A 16,668-nucleotide genomic window follows, 5' to 3' on the forward strand; every position below is an offset into this window, starting at 1 on the left:
AATATTGGGAAACGATCCACAATCCTGACAGTAATAACATGCATTTGTATTTGTAAATAAAGAATGTATAGAGGAGCTCAGGATCGGTGTATTATACAAGCACTGCTGCAATTCTAAATATAGCTGCAGATCATTTCAGTCTGTGAACATGTGTAAAATGATGCAGCGGGTCACATTTTAATGATTTAAATGAATTTAGATCTGTTACCAATAAAATGAAGTGAACAGACCTAATTAACTGTAAACTACCTGTTTCTGTCATTTGTAGATAAAAAATATGAGAGAGAGAGATAAAAGAAAATATGCTGAAATTATGTAGTTTCAATTTAAAGTAATATTTTATTATCTATGCGTCCTACAGCAATGTGAGTAATTTTGGGGTCATTTTTGCCTGACCTTCGTGAATAGCTCATGATTGTATGGCAGCTCATTACCTGTGTTTAACATGCTGCTTTGCAAACAGAAACATCATTGATTCAATGCAAATGAGGCGGCGGCGCTATTCCACCCCTTTCATTTTACATCTGCTAAATCCTTCTGCATGGAAACGGGAACAGTAAATAGGTCGGGGACTGCACACGGTAATCATGTTTTGCGTATGTTAAACACTTCGTAAATGAGGCCCTTTATACAGTAGAAACTAGAAATACTGGAGAAAGTAGAAATGCCATAGTGTTTGCCACTTGACCATTTTGTCGGGGACTCCAACATTACTATACTGTGGCTATAAATGTCAGGTAGTAATGCAGTGCACACCATATTACCAGTAATTCAGTAGGGAAAGAAACTAACAGCTGGTTCAACAGAGACCTATTAGCACTTATCTTTCACTGCCTTTTCTTAGGAAAGTGTCTATAATTGCTGTGTATTTACATAGTACTTAGTAAATACATGAGTACTTACACATAATTACAATGTTATTTGCTTAGTTACAATGTACTTAATGTGTAGATCTTTTTGCACGTTATATGTAAGTACATCATTTTATCAGAACAAAAGGTTAGAGTTAAGGTTAGGGCTATATCGTATCATTGAAAGTGTTCCTGAAAAGTTTTGGTAATCAGGATCTGTGAAACCAGATGGATGTAAGGTAATCCAAGAAAACTGGCAGTGAAGGTCTGTTTGTCAATGAAGGCAAAACCAAAACATTTGCCTATTTCTAACCTTTATTAGTTTTACTTCAGACTTATCATTCATTAATTGGAAAATAACTATTGTAGTAAGAGGGTTTTGTTTTTCTGACAGTATTGTCATGGTTTCATTTGTTTTTTAAGGTGTCTGTCTGAGTGTTTTGTTTTCATTTCATACCCTCCAGCTTTCATAATATATGCTATTGTAAATCCAAATGGCTTCCTGTCTTCCCTGATTTTTCAAGGGCCACGAAACCTTTTATGTAAATCCCTAACAATCCTTCTCTGTATTGTTAATGTTTTTCTTTTTTGTTTTCCACAGCATGCCGTTAATTACATCTCTTGCTTCTGAAAACGAGCCAAACCCTAACATACAGAACATTCAGTGCCATTGATACAATAAAAATAGGATAATTCCTGTATTATCATGCCAGGCTATTATTAAGCTTCAATTGTTAATTGCTTGGCTTCTCTTTTCCACCATGTGACCATAGTTAAGTAATTAATCTGAAGTAGGGGCGCTGTAAGTAACAGGGCTTGACTACATGGCCATGGCTATTATGCTGTGGGAGATTATATGTATTTAAGCATCTGTTTTAGTATACTATCTCTGCTAATGGTGTTATTTATACAATGTTTAAAACCTGGCTTCATTTGGCACCATACTATTGAAAATGTTGTTTTATGGGGCTCCCGAGTGGCTCATCCAGTAAAGGCGCCCCACGCGGAGTGCAGGATGTGCCCTATAGCCTGGAGATCGCAGGTTCGAATCCAGGCTATGTCACAGCTGACCATGACCGGGAGTTCCTAGGGGGCAGCGCACAATTGGCTGAGCACTGCCCGGGTAGGGAGGGCTTAGGTCGGCAGGGGAATATACGGCTCACCACACATCAGCGACCCCTGTGGCCGATAGGGCGCCTGTGGCTCTGCAGTGGAGCCGCCAAATCTGTGTTGTCCTCCGGCACTATAGGTCTGGTGGCATTGCTGTGGATCTGCAGTGCGAAAAATGACGGCTTGGCAGGAGCACGTTTCGGAGGACGCGTGTTCCAGCCTCCGTTTCTTGAGTCGGCGGGGGGGGGTTGCGAGCGGTGAGCCGAGGATACAGATAATAATTGGGCATGCTAAATTGGGGTGAAAACCGGGTAAAATAATTGGCGACAACTAAATTTATTAAAAAAAAAAAAATAGAAAATGTTGTTTTATAATGCATCTACAAGTTCTTTCCATCTACAGCTATAAACAATGTCAATAGTACCCATTAGACATGTTTATAATAAAATATAAACACAATACATAGCTCTCATTACGTTAATCATTAAAGGGATACTTTAGATTAAATTATTGCATTGGAACCTATAAATGAAGCATGTGTATTGGAGCTTGTTCAACACTGATATTTCCCCACAGAGCCTAGAGGAGTCTCTTTAGAAGGATTTTTTGATAGTGTATTTAGTAAACATGGCAAATAATGATGTAAGCAGAAACAAAACTCAAGCATAATACAGCACACATAATAGGATGTGAAAAAGGTAAGGGCAGGTAAGGAAAACCAACATGAGACATCCACTGTATTTTGTGATAATGTATCTTAATGCATATATAAAGGGTAAACAAAACATTATTTATCTGACTACAGAATTCCAGACCATGTCAAATGTATCCTCATGCAATATATCTCCTTATTTCCCTTTAGCCTCTATTTTTAGCAACAATGCCTTCCTGCTTTTCAGTTCTAACTTCATTTCTCAGTGCCATTGCTGTGAAATCCAATGTCCAAGAATTTCCGTGCTGGTACACTATGCTTTGCACACTGATACAGTCTCACTTCCAGTCTCATGCAGGTACTTATTGATTAAAATGTGTTGTGTATTCTGGTGCTGCATTTGGATTTCTGACATTGTTAATCTGTCTCTGTGATTTACATGATTATTAGTTACCCAGTGCTTGGGGAATGCATATTGTATTTTTATCAAATTAATATACTGTACATATAGCCTTACATGTGTAACTGCATTTCTTACTCTTTCAAAGTATTTTCTTTCCAAATGCATGTATAATAATACTACTACACATCCATGCAACACCAAACCCCCAAACAACAACAACAAAAAAACCACGAAACACCAAACCCCCATACAACACCAAACCCCCATGCAATGACAAACCCCCATGCAACACCAAACCCCACGCAACACCAAACCACCAAACAACACCAAAACCTCATGCAACACCAAAATCAAACACCCATACAACACCAAACAACACCAAACCACCATACAAAACCAAGCCACCATACAAAACCAAACCCCCACACAACACCAAACACCAAACCATCACACAACACCGAACAAAACAAAACCGCCATACAACATCAAACCCCCAAACACCAAACCACCATACAACACCAACCTCCCATACAACACGAAACCACCATACAAAACCAAACCCCCAACACAACACCATACAACACCAAATCTTCATTCCAATGACTGAAAAAAGCAAAGCATTGAAGTATCCTAAAATCAATAACAAATTTAAAAAAAATCTCTTTGATTGCTACATTCCTACCTATTGATCAAATATTTATGGAATGTGTGTGTGTATATATATATATATATATATATATATATATAGAGAGAGAGAGAGAGAGAGAGAGAGAGAGAGAGAGAGAGAGAGATACAGATATTCCATAAATATTTGATCAATAGCTGTATATATATATATATATATATATATATATATATATATATATATATATATATATATATATATATATATATTGTGAACAGGCTGCACTCTCTGCGGTTCGTTGCCCCATTAAAAGTAGACCCAGGAACTTGTTTTCAAAAGTGGTGATGCGCTATTTTTAATAATACAAAATAAAAATAAACGAAAATGAACACCTAGCTCGACTCGAGCAATAACTAAAACACAGGAACAGGAACCTAAACTATAAAACAGGACAGCTAAGCTGTTTACCTGTTCAACAAAACAAACAAACACACAGTTTTTCACAAATCAACTACCTTTCTTTTCACTACGGCTCTACACACACACACAGTCGGGCTTATCCACACAGCAGCCTTGGGCAGACAAAAAATGTCTGGCAGTTGTCCAGATCATCCCGGCTGGAGGAACCGGCTGATGTGTTGGTAGCTGTTCCTGCTGGCAGCAGTGCTGCCACCAGTCCTGCCATTGGTAGCATGGCCATCAGTAGCACCTGTGCTAAAGAAATTGCCACCTGTGTGCCCCTTGAAGCTGTTCCTGGAGCAGGACTTCATATAGGACTTTTGGGACTTTAAGGGGGGGCATGTGTTGTGGGGTACCCCACCCCTTTGTAAATCCTAAAAGGTATAGACAATGTCGACCCAGGGGACTTTTTTGACCTGAAAAAAGAAACAAGGATCTTCATAATAATAATAATAATAATAATAATAATAATAATAATAATAATAATAATAATAATACATTTTGCTTCATTTTTAGCATAGTTTTTTCTACACAGTTTTAAAAAAAAGTTGCCTCACTGCGGAAACCACTTACTGATCAGGAAGACTGAAGATAAATGAACAGCTGAAGTTCCCACTGTCAAGCCAAACTCCTCTTTTCAACCAGGTCAGAAGGTTTAACAAAGCCACTAATCCCTGGCATCAAGGGCCCATCCTGGGATAACTCTGCACCTTGCCACCAATGGTATTTGAACCATGTTCACATAGCTCACTCATTACTTGGGTCATTTAATGAAGTGTTGATCCTGTATTACATGGCAATATTTGTTCTCTCTTGCTTTCCATGCTCTTTAAGCCTGATATCTGCTATTAGCTGCTGTGTATTTGCTACTGTTTCATGTATTATGCATTTTTCACTGTATTTAATGTAGTATGCAGCAGTGTGGAGTAGTGGTTAGGGCTCTGGACTCTTGACCGGAGGGTTGTGGGTTCAATCCCCAGTGGGGGACACTGCTGTTGTACCCTTGAGCAAGGGACTTTACCTAGATTGCTCCAGTAAAAGCCCAACTGTATAAATGGGGAATTGTATGTAAAATAATGTGATATCTGTATAATGTGATATAATGTATAATGTGCTATCTTGTAACAATTGTAAGTCGCCCTGGATAAGGGCGTCTGCTAAGAAATAAATAATAATAATAATGTAGTATGCATTTTTTTTTTTTACTGTATTTCATGTATTATGCATTTTTCACTGTATTGTATTATGCATTGTGTTTTACTGTATATCATGTATTATGCATTTCTCTGTATTTAAAGTATTATGGATTTTCTTGTTACTGCATCTTGTAAAGCGCTTTGTGATGGTGGTCCACTATGTAAGGTGCTATATAAAATGAAGCTTGATTGATTGATTGAACCATCCTTTTTGCTGAAACAGAGAATACATCAAGTGGTTGAGAGAGTGCACATTTCCTGTGATGTTCACAAAAGCAAACTGGAGAGGTTGAAAGTAATATTCTGCACTTCACGAGCAGACACTACTTCTTTTATAAAAAGTGTTACTATTTTACATATCATATTTTTAAGGTTAAAAGCCAGACACTAAAGCAGGGAAATGTGAAACCCCAATAAAGAATTAGTACCAAGTTACCAAGAGAAATTAAATATCAAGCCAAATCCCTAAATAAAGATGCATATCGCGTTTCTGCTTGATTTAGATACCTGGTTTAAAATGATCATTTTCAGTGCCTTATGAAAGCATCCAAGCTCTTGTTTTTTATTTTTTTTTACTTGTAACTAACACCCACATAAGGCTCCTTCATAGCAGAGGCAATAGTTTTATAGCTCTGCTTAGAATGGGCTCATCCTAGATATTCCACTGACTCAGCGAAGTGCCACACTGCATACAATATTGAATGAGTGCTCAAATTAAAAATAAATAAAATGATGTCGGTCCCTTGGTTAGATTTGTGATTGTTGCTTGTGCAATTAGCCTTACAGGAGCATTGAGGGATGTACTGGCTGAGGACAGTTCTTATCATTGGAGCCCTTCCTGGTTTGGTTTAATGTGGAAATGACTTTTGCATGCCTCAGTGACTCAGTGCATTAGCACTAAAGACTGTACAACAACAACAAAAATCATTACAAAGACTGCCCCCCTCTGTGCTATACACATGTTGACCAATTCAAGGATGACACCATTCAGGAGTGGACGATTCTAAGAACGATTTTAATTTAAATCATAAGTATGTGCCGAGCTGAAGAGATGGGACCATTTATCATCAAGTCTAATTCTGAATTCTCAAAGAAAAAATCATAAAATGCAAATAAGATAATGACTTAATGAGATTATATATATATATATATATATATATATATATATATATATATATATATATATATATATATATAGCGTCTGCTAAGAAATAAATAATAATAATATATATATATATATTAGGGATGGGACAAATACAGCGGTTCCGAATAATTTTCCTTTAAAGTCTCACTGAACCGACACATTTCAATTGAAAGCCGGTTAAATTTTTAAATCACACAATTAGGTTGTGCTGAGTGTATAATCTCCAAAGTGCTTTCAATTAAAAACAAATTGTCGCCTTTTAATCTGTAGACAGGTGAGTTTCGCATGGCCGATGCAGATCCACATTATAAACACATAAGCATAGCAATAGTGTGTAACGTCTTCAGGTAGGGTTTTAAAAAAATCCCTCTTGTTACAATTCTTTGATCTATTGATGTTGAGGTTTAAAAGTTTTAAATTGAGATGAGGCAAAACATACATGATGATAACTGGCCAGTTAAAAGCCAACAATTCCCTTTGAATCAAAGGCACTCTGCAGAACCTAATGACATAATTTAAGAGCGTCACCATGTTCACTTAAATGTCAGTTCCATTTTTTTTTAAACCCTACATGAAGTTGTTACACACTATTGTTATGCTGATGTGTTTATAATGTGGATAAGCAAAACAATAGTGCGTAACGGGTAGGGTTAAAACAAACAAACAAAAAAAAAACAACATTTAATTTGAACATGGTGACGCTCTTAAATTATGTCATTAAGTTCTGCAGAGTGCTTTCTTCACAAAGACACAAATGTCTACTTTCTAATTCTTTTCTTCAGAAAACAAACAAACAACAGTTATATCTGATGCCGTATGCTGAGAAGATTTGCCTTACAATTTAAATCCAAACAAATTCAAATAATTAAATTGCACATCATAACTTTTCAAGTATTTTTTTAAATGCTTACAGTATACATATTAAATGGTGAAGAAAGGTAAAAATGCATGCACCAATCAGCAGCTATACTGATATCTGTTTCATCCTATGAAAGCACCAAAAGTTTTTTTGCTCTTTTGATTGGGTGATTCAGACGACGTCGTCCAACCCCTCACTCTCCTCGAAATAAAAAAAACAAAAAAAAAACTCGAGGAGGACTGATGCCTGACTCGAGAAGGGGTGAGGATTGACTCGAGGAGGGGTGACGACTGACTCTGGGAGGGGTGACGACTGACTTGAGGAGGGTTGAGGACTGACTCAAGAAGGGGTGAGGATTGACTCGATTGACGACTGAGGATGTCCTAAAATGGACACCGTATGAGAGACATCATGCATAATGAACGTGCTGAGTCACAAATTGATGATGCATTACACAGTTTTTAAAGTGGTATTGAAAAAGGTGCCGGTATGCAAAAATCTACGTGGGTTGGATGATTTTACCATATTCAGCCAGAGCTACGGATTATGTGGCGTTTTTAAATGTCATCTATAATATGTTAAGGTTTTTTAAAGGACCAGTTAGTGTTTTAATGTTATATATACAACGAAAACAAAAATTTGTCAATTGCTGTTAGATTAAAATAATTGTTTTTATTACCGTGTTCAAAATGAAACCCGATATATTTTGTCTTCAATAATCCACAAAAAGGGAGACAAAACCGAACCAGGTAACTACAGACCAATAAGCCTGACTTCTATTATATGTAAACTTATGGAAACTATAATAAGATCCAAAATGGAAAATTACCTATATGGTAACAATATCCTGGGAGACAGTCAGCATGGTTTTAGGAAAGGGAGATCGTATCTAACTAACCTGCTTGATATTTCTGAGGATGCAACATCGACAATGGATAATTGCAAAGCATACGACATGGTTTATTTAGATTTCCAGAAAGCTTTTGACAAAGTCCCGCATAAAAGATTATTTCTCAAACTGAACGCAGTAGGCATTCAAGGAAATGCATGTACATGGATTAGGGAGTGGTTAACATGTAGAAAACAGAAAGTACTGATTAGAGGAGAAACCACAACATGGAGCGAGGTAACCAGTGGATTACCACAGGGATCAGTATTAGGTCCTCTGCTATTCCTAATCTACACTAATGATTTAGATTCTAGTATAGTAAGCAAACTTGTTAAATTTGCAGACGACACAAAAATAGGAGGAGTGACAAACACTGTTGCAGCAGCAAAGGTCATTCAAAATGATCTAGACAGCATTCAGAACTGGGCAGACACATGTCAAATGAAATTTAATAGAGAAAAGTGTAAGGTACTGCACGCAGGCAATAAAAATGTGCATTATAAATATCATATGGGAGATACTGAAATTGAAGAAGGAATCTATGAAAAAGACCTAGGAGTTTATGTTGACTCAGAAATGTCTTCATCTAGACAATGTGGGGAAGCTATAAAAAAGGCCAACAAGAAGCTCGGATATATTGTGAGAAGTGTTGAATTTAAATCAAGGGAAGTAATGTTAAAACTTTACAATGCACTAGTAAGACCTCATCTAGAATATTGTGTTCAGTTCTGGTCACCTCGTTACAAAAAGGACATTGCTGCTCTAGAAAGAGTGCAAAGAAGAGCAACCAGAATTATCCCAGGTTTAAATGTTGTATGTCGTATGTCGCATGTTGTATGCAGACAGGCTCAAAGAATTGAATCTATTCAGTCTTGAACAAAGAAGACTACGTGGTGATCTGATTCAAGCATTCAAAATCCTAAAAGGTATAGACAATGTCAATCCAGGGGACTTTTTTGACCTGAAAAAATAAACAAGGACCAGGGGTCAAAAATGGAGATTAGATAAAGGGGCATTCAGAACAGAAAATAGGAGGCACTTTCTTACGCAGAGAATTGTGAGGGTCTGGAACCAACTCCCCAGTAATGTTTTGAAGCTGACACCCTGGGATCCTTCAAGAAACTGCTTGATGAGATTCTGGGATCAATAAGCTACTAACAACCAAACGAGCAAGATGGGCTGAATGGCCTCCTCTCGTTTGAAAACTTTTTTATGTTCTTATGTTCTAATAAGAATGAGACGTTTGTGAATGGTTGTTGAGTAGCCTGCTACAGCAGTGCCCCTTTAAAAAAAATACATAAACAAACCAGAGTTGAAAGGTCAGAGCACACACCTCTACAGTGTCCATGAAACGGGGATCAGAAAAAAGACTGAAAACAGATAAACCTCTTGTTTATCTACAGTTTGCAGGAAATAAATATATATGTTTAACTGCACTTGGAAGTATTTTTTTTCAGCCAGGTTTAGTTTTGGAGAAAATATTTGTTTTCAAAAGTCTACTTGGGTACACCGCATTGTGTGAAAAAAAGTTTCAAGAAATAAAATGTAAGTGTTCGCAAGCCCACTTTGTTTAAAAAATAAATTAGCAGGCGCTGTGTGTATAAGAAGATCACAACCGGGAGTTTACAGTAACATGCGATCTGTGTTCAGCAGGTAGAAAGCAAGTGTTGAGCATGTATGTCTGTGTGTCAAATGGGAAGACACTTAACTTTCAACAGTGAAGACAGTACAGTAAACCAAGACTACTTTAAATATTTATAACATATTCCCATATATTTTTCATTTTCACCTCAAGGAGAAAAATGCTCATGGCAGAGAGCTGTATGAGTCTTGCGAACACGAAACTCAGCTCCAGAAGACGGAAGACAAAAAAGATAAGCCTGGTTATTTTTTTTTCTCATGCTTACTTGTTTCAAACTATTTGCATGCAGTATAAACTGCTGAAGAATAATCCCTGGACTTTTAAAAATTATGTGGTTGCCCGTACAATAGGCCTGTCACATTATCAGGGGCCCCCATTCCCCGACATGGGTTGAGTTTCAATATATTGATCAACGTGCAGACCACTGAAGCCTTTTCTCTTATTCCTCTCCAATTAACTGAGGCACTATCTGAGGAATGGTCTTGCTGGATAGAGCATATTGGATTCTATACCATGACGTATTGTGACTGTAATGACTATAATTTAAAAACAAAAACATTAAAGAAAGAATCTGAAGTGTTTTGTTTCTGAAGATCTGCAATAACATTGTTTTACTGTTGCACAACAAAATACCCTCCCTAACAAGACTCATAAATAAAACCATATTGCATTGATTTGTTTGTGCTCTTAGCTCACTCATTTAATAGCTTACTTTTTTCTTGTGTTTCTGTGGCAACAGTGATAATGCTACAGTAAACAGAAATGAGATTGTTTTCATTTTTTTCAGTCAGAGTAAACTGTAAGCAATGCCCAAGTAAATGATATTGCATGCTAATAATCATTTATGGTGTATAAAGGCTGGGAGAAGGCACTGAAATTGTGAGTCATGAAGAAAAAAAACACAGCAAAAAACACTTTGTTTCCTTAGCTGGGAAATCAATGTCTTCCTATTCCTATCCCATTAATAACACAGTACAGTACACTGAGCACCTCTCTTTACTATCTGGTAAGACTCTTACATTCATGCTTTATTGATAATTGATCCTGCTCCTAGTAAATTTAAATTAGCTATATTTAAGTAACATTATAAAGTTGATGTTTCAATTAGGTGACGTAGTGTGTGATTAGTACCTGGGAGTGTGATTAATTTGAATAGAGGTTGATTTGCAATTTGATTGGTCTCCACACAGTTTAGCTTTTTTTTCCACCTAGTTGTTATATTAGTCAGGCAGGCTATTTTGTGCGCCAGCCAACTGAAGAGCCTCACAACAAAAGAGCCGGGAGTCTAGCTGTGGGAGTCCAGCACGGGGAGGCCTGCGCCGAGACGCTGTTGGAATAGATCCGAACCTAGCAGCGCTCTGGAAGACGACATCTACTAGTCAGGTCTGTACCCTCCCCCCCTCCCCCCCCCCCCCCCCCCCTGCTCCCACTCCCACTGTGCCTATTTGTCTCGCCTGTCCTGCTATGACTGTCTCTCACATCCCGGTTCTGTCCTCTCACTCTCGTCCTCTGCCGTCTCTGCGCGGCTGCTCCTCCAACCCCTCAAACCTCATCCCTCTGCCTCTCCCCTCCTCTCACCCTCTCCCCCCTCACACTCTCTCTGGTGCACTCAGGAACTGTCACTCTTTTGCTAACAAAGCTGATTTCATCTCTGTCTTTGCCTCTCACCTCTCTCTCGATTTCCTTGCTCTCACTGAAACCTGGCTGTCCCCTGATATCACTGTAACTCCTGCTGCCCTGTCCTCTCTCTACATCCTGTCCCATACCCCGCGTCTCACTGGACGGGGAGGTGGGACTGGTCTTCTCCTCTCTCCCTCCTTACTCTTTTCTGTCCCCTCCAACCTCTCCTCACTCTCTGTTTATACCTTTGAATTTCATGCAGTCCAACTAACCTCTCCCTGTCAACTCCTGCTAATTGTACTGTACCGTCCCCCTGGACCTCTCGCTCACTTTCTCAATGAACTCGACTATCTACTCTCCTCTCTCCCTTCTCTATCTACCCCAACTGCCCTGTTAGGTGATTTCAATATCCATCTCTCCAACCCCAGCCACTCTGCCGGATTCCTCCCTCTCCTTCACTCCTTCGACTTCTGTCTCTCTCCATCCCCCCCCCCTACCCACAAAGCTGGCTGTCAACTGGACCTCACCTTCTCCAGGGTCTGCTGCACCTCCACCCTCTCTGTCACCCCCCTGGATCTCTCTGATCACTATTTCATCTCTTTTTCTCTGTCTCTCCCCTCTCTCCCTACTCTTCCTACCCCCACTGTCACCTCTCGCCGTAACCTCCACTCTCTCTCCCCCTCTGTCCTTGCCTCCACCGCTCTCTCTCACCTCCCTCCTATCGACTCCTTCTCCCAACTCTCTGTAGACTCTGCTACCTCGACCCTCTTCTCCTCCCTCACCTCCTCCCTTGACTCCCTCTGTCCCCTCATCTCCCAACCTGCTCGCCCCTCTCCTCCCCAACCCTGGTTCTCCTCTGTGCTCCGCTCAGCAAGAACCACACTGCGATCTGCTGAAAAGAAATGGAAGAGAACCAAACTCCCTGCTGCCCTAGACTTCTACTGCTCTCTCCTCTCCTCCTTCTCCTCTACTCTCTCCTCTGCTAAATGTTCTTATTTCCAATCTATAATCCAAGCCTCCACTAACAACCCACGTAAACTATTCTCTACCTTCTCCTCCCTCCTAAACTCTCCTCCCTCCTCCTCCCTCCTCTATCTCCTCTGATGACTTTGCTTCTTTCTTCTCTTCTAAAATCTCTGATATCCACAAACTCTTTAACACCTCTCCCTCCCCCGCACCCCCCCCCCCCCCCCGCTCCAACCCCTACACCCACTGCATCCCCTACTAACACACCCTCCTTCTCCACCTTCTCTGCCCTCTCAGACTCTGACTTCTCTTCCCTGCTCCAGGGTCACAAACCCACCACATGCGCCTTGGACCCCCTCCCCACTCACCTCTTTCAAGCTTCTGCTCCTGCTCTACTTCCCTTCATCTCCTCCCTTCTCAACACCTCTCTACTTTCTGGTCTCTTTCCCTCTGCCTTCAAACAAGCCTCTATAACTCCCCTCCTCAAAAAACCTACCCTCGACCCCACCTTCCTCCAGAGCTACCGTCCTGTCTCCCTCCTACCCTTCCTCTTCAAAACCCTTGAGCGGGCTGTACATCGCCAGCTCTCTGCTTTCCTGTCCAACCACTCTCTGCTCGACCCTCTCCAATCTGGCTTCCGCTCTGCTCCACTGAAACCGCCCTCCTGTCTGTCACTAACTCACTAAACTCTGCCCGAGCTGCCTCTCTCTACTCTGTCCTAATTCTCCTCGACCTCTCTGCTGCCTTTGACACTGTCGATCACTCTATTCTGCTATCCTCTCTCGCTGACCTGGGAATCTCTGGCACTGCTCTGGCCTGGTTCTCCTCCTACCTCTCCAACCGCACTTACCAGGTAACCTGGCATGGAGCAACCTCCACACCTCGCCCTCTCTCAACAAGAGTTCCCCAAGGGTCAGTCTTGGGTCCTCTCTCTACACCCACTCCCTGCCCCCCTCATCGCATCCTATGGTTTCTCATACCATTTCTATGCTGATGATGCTCAGATTTTCCTCTCCTTCCCCACCTCTGACTCCACCATCCCTTCCCATATCTCTACCTGTCTGTCTGCTATCTCCTCCTGGATGCACTCGCATCACCTCAAACTCAACCTCTCTAAATCTGACCTCCTTTTCTTTCCCTCCTCCTCCTCCTCCTCCCCCTCCTCTGATCTCTTCATCTCCATTCCTCTGGAATCTACCACACTCTCTCCCTCCTCCTCAGCTAAGATCCTCGGTCACCCTGGACCCCTGCCTCTCTTATTCCCAGCACATCTCCACTCTGGCACGCACATGCTGATTCTTCCTGAGCAACATACAAAGAATCCGACCCTTCCTCACCAACTACGTCACAGCTCCTGGTCCAGGCCCTGCTACTCTCCCGCCTAGACTATTGCAACTCCCTCCTGGTTGGCCTCCCTGCGTCCACCACCCGTCCGCTCCAGCTCACCCAGAACTCTGCTGTCCGCCTGGTGTTCTCTCTGCCTCGCTTCTCCCACGCAACTCCACTACTCTGCTCACTCCACTGGCTCCCGATCACCGCTCGCATCCAGTTCAAAACTCTTGTACTAGCCTACAGATGCCTTGACCAGACTGCACCCAGCTACCTCCAGTCCCTCATCTCTCCCTACACCCCCACTCGACCTCTCCACTCCTCCTGCACTAGAAGACTGGCTGTACCTCCTCTACGCTCCCCTGCCTCCAGAGCCCGCTTCTTCTCCACCCTCGCCCCGCAGTGGTGGAATGACCTTCCTACAGATGTCAGGACTTCCCACTCCCTGACCACGTTCCGGCGCCTCCTCAAGACTCACCTCTTCAGACAGCACCTGTAGAACTTCTCTTTTCCCTCTGGACACTTTATCACTCTTCCTTAATGCGCTTTACTTGCTCCTATCTGCTCCCTATTTTACTGCATTTAATCCTGTACTTTAGAGAACTGTAATCTGTCACAAGAGTTATTTAATCTGTAGTATTTTGTATTTAATTATATCCTGATGTAACTATCACTGACACTGTTATCTGCTTCATTATTGAATCGTATTTTGTCATATACTTGTACTTGCTAGAACCAAAGTCATTGTATTTTATCTTGCTCTTAATTGTATTAATACTTGTACTGTGATTCTTGAAATGTATTTTTGTTTACGACTGTAAGTCACCCTGGATAAGGACATCTGCTAAGAAATAAATAATAATAATAATAATAATAATAATAATAATAATAATAATAATAATAATAATAATAATAATAATTTATCATAGAAATAAACAGAACTCATCAACAAAATGTTTGGCCTCAAAACTGCCCTGGATGAGAAGTGTAACATAACTTATTCTAGCTGACACTGTAGTTTCTGTTTTTCTCTTTATTTAATTAATTAATAGATTGCACAAAATGATGCTTGATGGTGCAGGAAAGATCCTTGCATAGACTCACCGGAGTCAAACTGCTCATAATTAAAGACAACTAAAACAAGAGACTATATGAAGCTAGTACAAGCGCAGTCATTAAAAATGGTTGTTACAAGGAATACCCTAATGTAGTTTTTTGTGTGAGAAAATTCACTCATAATAGGATTAGCTATCACTAAGATAATTGTCCATAAAAACCAGAGAGAAAAAAGGGACTTTATTGTGATTTATACCAATTGTGAAAAAGCTGTATCCATGTATAGGCTTAATAATTCATCCCTGTAGTCAAGCCTGCAGACAAAAATACTGAAAAAGAGTTTTGTAACTTGTGAAATCAGAAATGGATAATTAAGTTTGCACAGCTACTGCTTTATAGAGGAAAAAGACTACAAAGACCTAATTGCCTTTTTCTTAATGGAATGTCCTTACTGATTGTACTGAACACTGTAGCTTTTGATCTGTTTAAAACTCTGTTAAGGCTACTGCATTAGAGCATGAAGAACCATTATTCAGAATGGCTTACTTTTTCATTTTCTCCAGTGAAGGAGAGGAAGGGAGAAGCTATCATTTCCTGCTCTGTATCCAAAAATGGCTTGCTTGATCGGAGGGGAGACGGCAGCAGGTTATTATACTTTCAGGAAGGGGGTTAACAGTGACCAGTGGTCTACCGCCACATCATTTAGCTGAAGATAATCAAGTTCAAGTATATCCATTCATTTGACATTAAAATGCAGTGAAGCAAAAGACTGGGTATGCACTATGAATGCATAAACTGGATTCATATTTGCTGTGGGTTAATGTTGACATCCAGGCCTATATAATCAGTCAATCAGTGGACCCACAGTGTTCACAGAGAAATTGTGCTTTATTTTAATTGTTTTTTTTCATCAATTTTTAGGATAAAAAAATGAGGAGTGTTTTGTGCTGATCCATCTTTCAGTCTGTTACACTCATACTAAACTGTCTTGATTTTTCACCAAACCTTTATTATTCACTCCTACCCTCCATTAGACTTTTAATATTAACTATCAATTTTATACAAATAGTTTTAATCTTTGAGGTTATATAATGAGGACCCTGTGTATGTGCATACACTGGTTTAACAATAAGCAGATAACAATACACAACCAAAAATTTATGGTACATTAACAATAAAAAGCTGTGCTCCTAGGACCACTTATTGTCAGTGAGTAAACCACCTACAAAACCACCTGAATCTGCTTCACAATGTGTAACACGCCAACAAACAGAGCCACCTGACAATATTCTAGTTCATACTTATCCATCTACTCGAATGATTGGGAAATAATGCTTAAATTAGAATCCATCGAACATTGCAAGCAATAGTATGGATGATGGTAGTGACACTTGAGAAAATTCTTAAACAGAAATGTAGTTCCAAACTATTGAAAGGCTGGGAAAAAAAACTGATATAAATAAATACAGCCAAAGTAAAAGCTCAACAGGAAATACACTGAGTAAATTATACTACAAAATATCGTTTTGACCAGTGCAGCAACAGCAGACGTCCTGTCTGTTATCACCACAGGACAAGATCTATTGATCTTTTGCTGTGGTTCACTTCAGAAAAATGATATCGGAGAAAGAATGTATCCATGATAAGAATGAAAGTGGAGTGAATGCCTGCAAGTAGTCTTCTCTGGGTGGAGATTGAAAAAGGGAATTATTGTGCTTTATATAGATAGACAGCCCAAACTCTTTTAAAATCTCTTTATAAGCAATATCATAAACATAGTATTTTAAAAGGGATGCAAAAATTAAAACGCCACAAGCAAACAAATCCAAGTTTTTAATTTATTTTGAATAAAACATGAATTCAGCTT

This window comes from Acipenser ruthenus, chromosome 6, assembly GCF_902713425.1.
Source record: "Acipenser ruthenus chromosome 6, fAciRut3.2 maternal haplotype, whole genome shotgun sequence".
In the NCBI taxonomy this organism is placed as follows: domain Eukaryota; kingdom Metazoa; phylum Chordata; class Actinopteri; order Acipenseriformes; family Acipenseridae; genus Acipenser; species Acipenser ruthenus.